This window comes from Myotis brandtii, unplaced genomic scaffold, assembly GCF_000412655.1.
Source record: "Myotis brandtii unplaced genomic scaffold, ASM41265v1 scaffold6, whole genome shotgun sequence".
Taxonomy (NCBI): domain Eukaryota; kingdom Metazoa; phylum Chordata; class Mammalia; order Chiroptera; family Vespertilionidae; genus Myotis; species Myotis brandtii.
In genome coordinates, this window is record NW_005370271.1 from 1,774,307 (window position 1) to 1,783,803 (window position 9,497).

The window sequence follows — 9,497 nt, forward strand, 5'->3', positions numbered from 1 at the left end:
CCCGCCCGCCCCAGGGCAGTGCATCCGTTCCAGTCGGTGAGCCTCCTGGGACGTGTCATGATCACCCACAGTCCGTGGTTTGCTTTTGGGTTCACTCCTGGGGCTGCACATGCTGTGGACGTGGACCCTCGTGTAGTGACACATCTTCATCATCACAGCATCGCCTGGGGCATGCTCACTGCCCTCTGTGCCCCGGCTCCTAAAGTCCATGGAAAGCAGTGGTTCTCAGCCTTGGCTGCACATGAGAATCACCCGGGAATCTTTTTTAAATCCTGATTTCTGGGCCTCATCCTCCGGAAAGTCTGTTTCTTTGTTATGGGGTGGGGCCACAACATTAGTCACAAAGAAACGGAATTTCCGGAGGATGAGGCCCAGAAATCAGGATTTTAAAAAGATTCCCAGGTGATTCTCATGTGCAGCCAAGGTTGAGAACCACTGATTTAAAGGGAAATCGTAGGTAAATCCTGCTCAGGTGAGAAGTCACGGCAAACCTGCGCGGCGTTGATACGTAGGTGACGGAAGTTTGGGGAAAACTGCCTGGGACTCTCATCCTCTGCCTCCTGTTTGGCCAAGCCCACCCCTTGCTTTGCCCCTCACTCTCGCCCTCCCCAGGTCTGAGGAACTTGACCCTGGATATGGGGGCGCAGGGGTGGCGGGAAGCTTTGCTGTTCCTCGTCGCGGCTTCTCCTAAGTCGGCTGTGGCGTCTCTGCAAGGCCCTTTCCTTGTCTGGAAGGGACTACACCCGTGAAAGTCAAGGCAGGAGAGGGTCTTGTGTGATGTCACCTCCTCCTCAGGGGAGAGAGCCCGGAGCGCCCTGGCCGCTGCAGGAGCGGAGCCTCGCGGGCAATGGGAGAGCAGAGCCCCTCGCGGCTGGTCTCCGGGAGAAATGTCCGGCCGCCGCGTGTGGATGGGCAGCTCTGCGCGAGGACAGCAGTTGTTGGAAAGAACAGAAGGACCGAACGGAGTAAGCGAAGTTGCCGGATCCCTCTGTGCACCAGTGTCCTCGCCCGTAAAGGGGATGCAGAAACCCCTGGACCCGATCCCCCTGGTTCTGGAAGGACCGAGGAGATGCTGTGTGCAGAATGTACATCCTACGTCACCCGTCAGGGCCGCCCCGTGCGAGGGGAAGGCACGAAGGCAGGGCTTCCTCCAGGCGCCGTGTTCATGTCGGGAGGGAGAGGAGTGGTACCTTCGCGCTGTCCGTGTTGGAGCTTTTGCCCATGAGAACCTCTTGGCAGAGGGCACAGTGTGTTGGCACATTAACGGCCGTGCCCCAGGGCCACCCTCTCCCTGTGCCTTTGTTTGGTCTGTGGGGACAGGGAACATTCTGTTCTGCTGGTCAGAAGGCAAGGCTCTCGGAGCGGAGAGCCGCTCTGGGCGCTTGGCGGCCTTCTGGGTTGGGCCACAGCCAGGGAGGACCGTCCACGGCCCGTTGGGCGCTGGCCAGGAGGAGCGCTCCCCAGCCAGGCTCCCACGCACGGATGCACAGCGGGAACCCGCTAGGTCGCAGCCAGGGGTCCCGTGGGGAGAGGGCACGTGAGCGCGTGGCCGGGAGTGGAGGTCGCTAGGACCCCTGCCAGCGCGGCTTTGGCACAGGGGACAGGCCTGGCCTGAAGACGCCAGAGAGCGCCCCTCGAAGACAGACCACTCTCTCTGTGGGCTGTGACGTAGGCCCAGTCACCTCTATTGATTCCGTGAGAACCACGTTCTCTAGTTTCTGTCCTTGAGGCTTCCAACGCTGACGCCTGATGTGACCCAGTGAGGCTGCGTTGGGCCTCCCGGCCTCCGGAAGGAGAGAGAACGGATTTCCGATGGTTTTCAGCCGCTGAGCTTGCGGTATGTTGTTACAGTGGCCACCGGAGACTGGGACACACGGTTTCCTTCATCCAGGGAACACGTCTTCGCTGCCCATCTCCCGGGAGGTGTCAGCCACCCTTTCTCCACGCGGAGCTATAGGGAAAGGTCGGGGAGATGCTGCCTCTGGGGCAGGTGCAGCCCGGGGGTGCAGCCCCTCCGCTCCTCGGAGCTCCCGGGCCGGCTCTGCTCGACAGCAGGGGGCCTCCGGGGAGAGGAGGAGGCCGGGGGGTCCTGGGAGCTGTGGGGTGGGAGACTGTGCACACGGAGCTCCCTCCCCACAGACGGTGAGAACAGAGCCCCGTGTGGGCTGAGCCCCGTGTGCCCCCGCGGCAGCGGCCTCCCTCGGCGTAGATTACCCTCTTCCACGTCTCGGGCAGACATCCGATCTGTCAGGTGTTGGTCTGCTGGAGGCTCGAAAGGAGAAGCTGTTCCTGGCCTTTCTCACGTTCTGGAGGCCGCCTGCGTGGCCCGGCTGGCGGCACATCGCTCCTGCCTTTGCTTCTGGCTTCTCCTCTGCCTCCCCCCTCTCCTCAGGACCCCGTGGTGACATAGAGCCACCCTGATGTGCAGGACACTGTCCCATCTAAAGGGCCTCGACCTAGCACAGCTGCAGAGCCTCTGTCCTCCATGCAAGGTCACATGCACGGGTTCTAGGAATTTGGACGGGACACCTTTGGGAGCCAGCACTCACCCCACATTCCCCGCAGGGCAGGGGATGGAGGGTGCCCCCGAGTGTCGCAGAGCCCTGGCCCCAGCGCTGTGGGAGGAAGGGAGTGGATGGTCATGGGGACCTGAGGCCGGCCTTCCTCGGTCCATGTGGACACCCCTGGGTCTGAGCCACCGTAGCTGGGGGTGGGGTGGGGGTGGGGGTCTGCAGTGGCCTTTCCGGAAAAGAACAGAGAGATAGATGGTGAGTGTGTGTAGACGGCGCTCAGCGACGGCAGGGCTTGGCTGAGCGGGTGTCAGCCAGCTGTCCGGAGAGAGCTTGACGCCTGGGGCAGAAGTCCCCATCTTTCCAGAGACTTGCTCGCCTCTCTGAACGGTGCTGACCAGGAGTCTGAAGCCCGAGGGGAGTCCTGTTGACCAGGGCTCTGGAGCACTCTCCCTTGTTGGCCATAGAACATCATGTGCAGCGACTGGAGGCTGGGTTCCTCTAGAGCAGCGGTTCTCAACCTTCCTAATGCCGCGACCCTTTAATACAGTTCCTCATGTTGTGGTGACCCCCAACCATAAAATTATTTTCGTTGCTACTTCATAACTGTAATGTTGCTACTGTTATGAATCGTAATGTAAATATCTGATATGCAGGATGTATTTTCATTGTTACAAATTGAACATAATTAAAGCATAGTGATTAATCACAAAAACAACATGTAATTATATATGTGTTTTCCGATGGTCTTAGGCGACCCCTGTGAAAGGGTCATTCAACCCCCAAAGGGGTCGCGACCCACAGGTTGAGAACCGCTGCTCTAGATAAAGATGTTGGGCCGCAGCAATCACACCCGATTTAAAGGTCTGGGGCCAGTGCGGGCGGGTGGTCTGCAGGCCCGGCTCCAAGAACAAGTGGGGTTCGCAGGGAGTGGACACGATGAGGGGGCAGCGCTGAGGACACGGAGTCTTTTTATTTTTTTTTAAAATATATTTTTATTGATTTTAGAGAAGAAGGGAGAGGTATAGAAACATCAATGATGAGAGAGAATCATTGATCGGCCGCCTCCTGCACATTCCCTGCTGGGGATCGAGCCTGCAACCCAGGCATGTGCCCTTGACCGGAATCGAACCTGGGACCCTTCAGTCTGCAGGCCGATGCTCTATCCACTGAACCAAACCAGCTGGGGCAGAGAACGGAGTGTTTTTAAAGAGAAGCAGCATTTAGAAGACGCCGAGGGATGGTGGTGGGCTTCCGCTATTTCTAAACTGCAGTGACTGAGTGTGTATGTGCAGGGTCGGCGGGGAAGGGGACAATCAGGCAGCCTTTATTTATCAGGCGGGGTCAGTGAGCCCGGAAGTTTGGCTGGGAATGATAGAAGCGTAACTTAAACAGGTTTAAGCAAAACAGTACAATTTTGGGGTCAAATATCTTAGAGTCCATAGGCAGAGCCTGCCTTCAGGTGCCGCTGGATCTAGGGCCCAGGTGTGTCATCAGGACCTGCTCTCGGCCTCCCTCCCTCTCTCTCTCTCTCTCTCTCTCTCTCTCCCTCTCTCTCTCTCCTGCCTGCCCAGTAGCAGCCTGGCAGCTCCAGACCTGCGTCCTCTGGGCTGAGCTGCGTTCATGGAAAGAGACAATGTCTTTCCCAGTAATTTCAGCCTGAGTTGTTGGGCTGCTTCCCATTGGCGTGGTGTGGGCCATGTGACCAGCCTTTAACCAGTTGCCAATGGCCAGGAGGGTGTGGCGCTCTGATTGGCTGGGCCTGGACCCCACGTCTCTCCCTGCTCCCCAAGGCCTGGGGGTCCGAGAACCTACCTGGAACACAAGGCCTGAAAGTGGAAGAGGTCGGCTCCCCGAGGAGAACGGGGTGCTGGTCACAGAAGGTGGTGGGATAGATGGATGCTGGGGAGACAGGAATAGCAGACGGTCCGTGCAACCTACGAAGGTGAAAGGTTCTGAAGAGGCAGCGATGGGCTGTCCTGTTACTTCCTCCTGGGGAAGAAGCGTGGGTGTGGCTTGTATGAGTCTTTCCCGGAACCTCTGTGTCATGATCCATAGCCCCGCTCCCCAACTGGGGGCCTGTTCCATTAGACTTCAAGACAAACGGGGTTTATTTTATGGTCCCTACAAACTGGAGAACAAAAACACTGCTTTGGTTTTAAAAAAACAACAACAAACCCATTTTATTTTATTTTTAAATCTTTATTGGTGAGAGTATTACAGATGTCCACCATTTTTCCCCCCATCGCCCCGCTCCACCGGTTCCCGCCCCACCGCAGGCCTTCGCCACCCTGCTGTCTGTGTCCACAGGTAATGCATTTATGCAGATAAGATCTTTGGTTGATCTCTTCCCTCTGAGATTCGCAGTCTTTAAATTTCAGGGCATTATCTCTCCCAGGTGAGCTTCAGGGGTTGAAATGAACCAGAGATGCTTATCCGCGTGTATAACTTCTACCCGGAAATACCGCCCATTAAACATCTCTCCACGGAGGCAGAGGGAATGTCCCCATCCTCTCTCTCTCTTGGACACGTGGGCTCTCCCGGTGCTTTTAATCATTGGAGGCTTGTTCTGGCCAGTTGCTCTGGAGCGGGTCCAGGGAAGCTTGCTACATTCTATCTCCCAAATTCCCCTTCGATTTCCTGTGGAATTCTTCTCCTTTTATCTTTTTTTTTTTTTTTTGGAGGGAGTGGGGGGGGGAGGATTGCTCACATTCCTTTTGCACCCTGAGTCTGCTTCCCCGCTATTTGTAAGAGCTGCGTGCCACCCAGAGGTGGCCTGTTTTCGGACAGAGACACGAACATGTTGTCTTTTCTGTCCCTCCTCATTTTGAATGTGGACTGAAATGTGACCAGACCCGGGGTGTGGTCAGGAGCCACTACGCCTAGAGGACGGCGGCAGCAGTTAGGATACTTCGCAAGGAACAAGAAAGCCACCTCAGACAGGCTGAAATGTTATGGGAAGTTATTGGCTCAGGTACCTCCAAGGTCTCAGGATGGGAAGGCTTCAGGCACGGTTTGATCAGGCTGTCACATGGCTCGCTCCTCTCCATGAGGACAGGTGTTTTCATTGGCTTTACTCCCTGATGCAGTCTAGTCCCTTAGAACCGTATCGTAACAGTGAATATCACGGGAATGAGCAGAAATAACCAGGCCTTTCTCTGTGGGCCGGTGTGGCCTCGGGCAGCACAGATCCTTGGGTGAAAGAGGCATTATCTTCTGTCTCTGTCTCCTTAGCTTCTCTTTCTCTCTCTCTCCTTCTCCGCTCCCCACTCCCTCCCAGCAGTCCTCTGACTCCCATTATCTTCTGACTAAACCCTCACAACTGCTCAGGGCCCCTCCATCTTACAGAGAAGGGAGCGGAGAGGAGGCCAGAACTCGAAAAGAATGTGCCTGGAGACTGCCCTCACCCTCCCCTGAGAGACCGACGGCAGGTATTTCTCCTCCGAGCCCTCGGCCTCCACTTTCCGTTTACATTCCAAGGGAGCAGCTGTCCCCCCGCCAGCTGGCCGGGGAGCTGACATCCCTCCCCTGGCCCCGCTGCTCTATATGTCCTCAAATTGGCAGCCAAACCCCTTCTCCTCCTAACGGCTGCCAGTTTATAAAATGGGAACACGTGGCCCAGAAAAGCCCCGAGTCCCCTGGGGAGGAGCGTGTCACCACCCGGGGCCGCCTCGGGCCAGGGCTCGGGACACGGATGGGTCCCTGAGTCCAGCTGCTGTGAATTTAACCCTTTAGCCTCCGGAGCATCCCCAGGCAGCTCCGTCTTTTCTCGGATGACTCAATGGGAGTTGATTGTGAGTTAACTGGATTTCCAGTGATTTCTCTCAAACGCTGAATGTTTTTTTTCCCTCTCATTAAACAATGCTCCGTGTCCTGGGGCTGACCCTCCTGGTGCGGGAGGGCCGTGTGTCTGTTTCCTGCCACCCCTCAGGGACCGAGTATCCAGGACGTGCCCCGAGGCCGGCCGGGCCCGAGGCCCTTCTGGAAGGCCAGCTCTGGTGAGCCCGGTCCAAGGGGAGGAGGCGGCATGAACGGAACCCAACAGAAATTACGTGGTTTGAGCTTGAATCAAGACCCCACGATCAAAGGCAGCGTGTGGCAGACCCCACCTCGTTGCCAGAATTTTAAAAATGGGCCTCTCCTGCCAGGCACAACACCGGGAGAAGCCAGGACTCGCCACGTGTGGCGTGGAATTCGCAGGAGGGGCCCGGGCGGGGGCCACAGCTGCATCCACGCTCCGCCCACCGGGTCCTGTCCGCACCTCGCTGCGTTTCCTAGGCTTTGCGAACCCAGAGGAAGAGAAGGTGCCATTAGCAGCCTGCGCCCCAGTTGTCCCTTCTGCGCCCCACCCCCCCGCCGTGTCAGTTATCCTTTGTGGGGGGGGAGCAGGTTGGCGAGGGTGCCCCTCTTGAACAACCCTCTTGATAAACGGTGGGCCATCTGCCTGGAGGCCCCTGGGTTGGGGCGGGCTTCCTGGCCCGGCGTTGTCATTCATGGCCTCACTGAAGTCACACAGAGCTGACTGGCCACCTCTGCAGGAAGTAGCACCACGCTGGGAAGGCGTCCATAGGCAACAGAGAGAACGCTCCGAAGGTCTTAGGCTCCCACCAGGAGCGCGTGTCGCAGACCGATGTCAATCTCACATTTAGGCCCAGAGAATCCATGCCCTCGCCTCCACGTGCCTGGGGAAGGCCGGCCTCTACTCCCTTCCCGAGCTGCCACCTCTGCATGTCCGCCCAGGAAGGCGCCTGAGGGTCTGCAGACCTGCCCGTGGGCCTGCTCCTCCCTGGAGTGGTTTCCGGATGGAGCTCTGTGGACGGTTCCAGCCCACCTCACGCCGTGTCTCCCTGTGTGAACCTCCCAGCTCCCTGGGACCAGTTAGGGGTGGCGTGGGAACGGGGGTCCCCGGAGCCACAGCTAGGCTGTGGAACTCTATGGACGGGGAGCGGGGCACAGGCTTCCCCGGGGCTCTGGGGCGGGCTCTGCCACCAGCAGTGGCCACGGCGTGGGGAGCGTCGCTGGCTGTGGAATAGGCTGCGTGGACACCGCGCCTCCCAACGTCCCGTGTCCAGGCCGCCTAGGGCTAGCCTCGGAGCGCTGGGGGCTTCAGGTCTCCATCTCTGCAGGCTCTTCATTTGTTTCTTTCAAGATCTTCATCACAGCCCATCAGGCGTGGCTCAGTGTTTGAGTGTCGACCATTAACCAGGAGGTCACTGTTTGATTCCCGGTCAGGGCACAGGCCTGGGTTGCAGGCTGGATCCCCAGTGTGGGGCGTGCAGGAGGCAGCTGATAGATGATTCTTTCACATCATTGATGTTTCTGTCTCTCTCCCTCTCCCTTCCCCTCTCTGAAATAAATAAAAAAATATATAAAAAAATCTTTATCACAGATTTTTGTAGGGGGGTATACATATATATTTATATACACACACATATATATTTTAAATGTTCTCTGATGGTTCTTTTTCATTTATATTTTTTCTTTCTCAATTATATATATAAATATATATTTAACTTGTGCCACCTTCTGTGAATATTGGCTGTGGAACCAATGGGCTGCAGCGATTCCTTTTATGAAACTAGAGTTGGGGACTTGTGGATCAGTTCTGTGACAATTAGCAATGTCTGCTGGAGCCAAGAGATCCCCCCCCCCTCTTTTTTTAATAGGACTGGACGGTAATGAATCCTTGAAAAACAAACAAACATACTTTCTTTTTTTTTAAAAGCTGACAGCGCATTCCATGTCCTGGGCAGTGCGAGCGGACGAAGCCGTGAGGGTGGGAGAGCGGGTACTGGAGCCGCATGTGGAGCTGTCAGCCCGCCGGCGGCCAGCCGGGAGGGCGTCTGGAGCCTGTCTCCGGTGGCCTTGGCCATGCTCAGAGGCAAGGCAGATAGGAACGGCTCCGGGCTAAGTCGGGGAACGCCCCGTTTGCTTCCCATAGGTTGCCCTTCGGCTGATGGTTGAAGGGAGAGGAGGAAAAACATTCCTGAGAACAAGTATTTGGACCAGGGCTCTGGTCGGGGCTTGAATTCCTTGCCCCTGGACGGCGTTTCTCAGCTCCGTGTGGTGACTGGAGGGCGTCTCCCCCCCATCGCAGAATTGGGGCAGCGCCTCGGGGACGGGCTTCCTGGTCCCAGCCTCGGGTTCCCAGCTTTCAGGGAGAGCCAGGCGGCCCGGCCGACCAGCCCTCCGCATCCGAGCAGCCCTGGCTGTGTGGGTCCCCGTGGGAGGGAGACAGAGTAGAAATATGTGTTTGCCTTTCGAAATTCCTCACGGATGCTTCCCTGCCAGACTGCCAGGTGTCCCCAACGCCCCCGGCCGCTCCGTCCCTGCAGCCCCTCCCTGGGGACGAGCGTGCGAGCTGTCCTGTCCTTGGCCCTGCTCCCTGGCTGGGGCGGAGAGCGCCGCTCGGCCCCCAGACGCTGTGCTCTGAGCCTCCAACTCCCAGTGGAAGCCCTGGTGTGGGCTCACAGGGCTCTGCCCCAGCCAGCCTCCCAGAGGAGCACCGGCTAGTGACAACTGGCGCTTTTTAAAATACATATTATTGATTTCGGAGAGGAAGGGAGAGGAAGGGAGAGAGAGAAACATCAATGATGAGAGAGAATCACAGCAGCTGCTTCCTGCACGCCCCCTACTGGGGATCAAGCCCACAGCCCAGGCATGTGCCCTGACCAGGAATCAAACCCGGGATCTTCAGTCTGCAGGCTGCCGCTCCATCCACTGAGCCAAACCGGCCAGGGTGACAGTTGGAATTTGAGGGCCTCTGGCTGGGTCCCCAGAGCCCACACTCCCTGCCATCTCCCCCTCAGCCGAGCACCTGCTTAGCTCTCGGGGCTCTGCTGGGCCTCCCGTGGCAGTTTGCACAGCCACACCCACCACCCACTCCTGTGCCCGGTCCCAGGACCAAGGGGGTGCCCGGCGTGCTGCTGCCTGGCCCCTGGGGCAGTGGCATTCTGCGTGTCCCTGGAAGGTGGCAGGGCAGAGGAG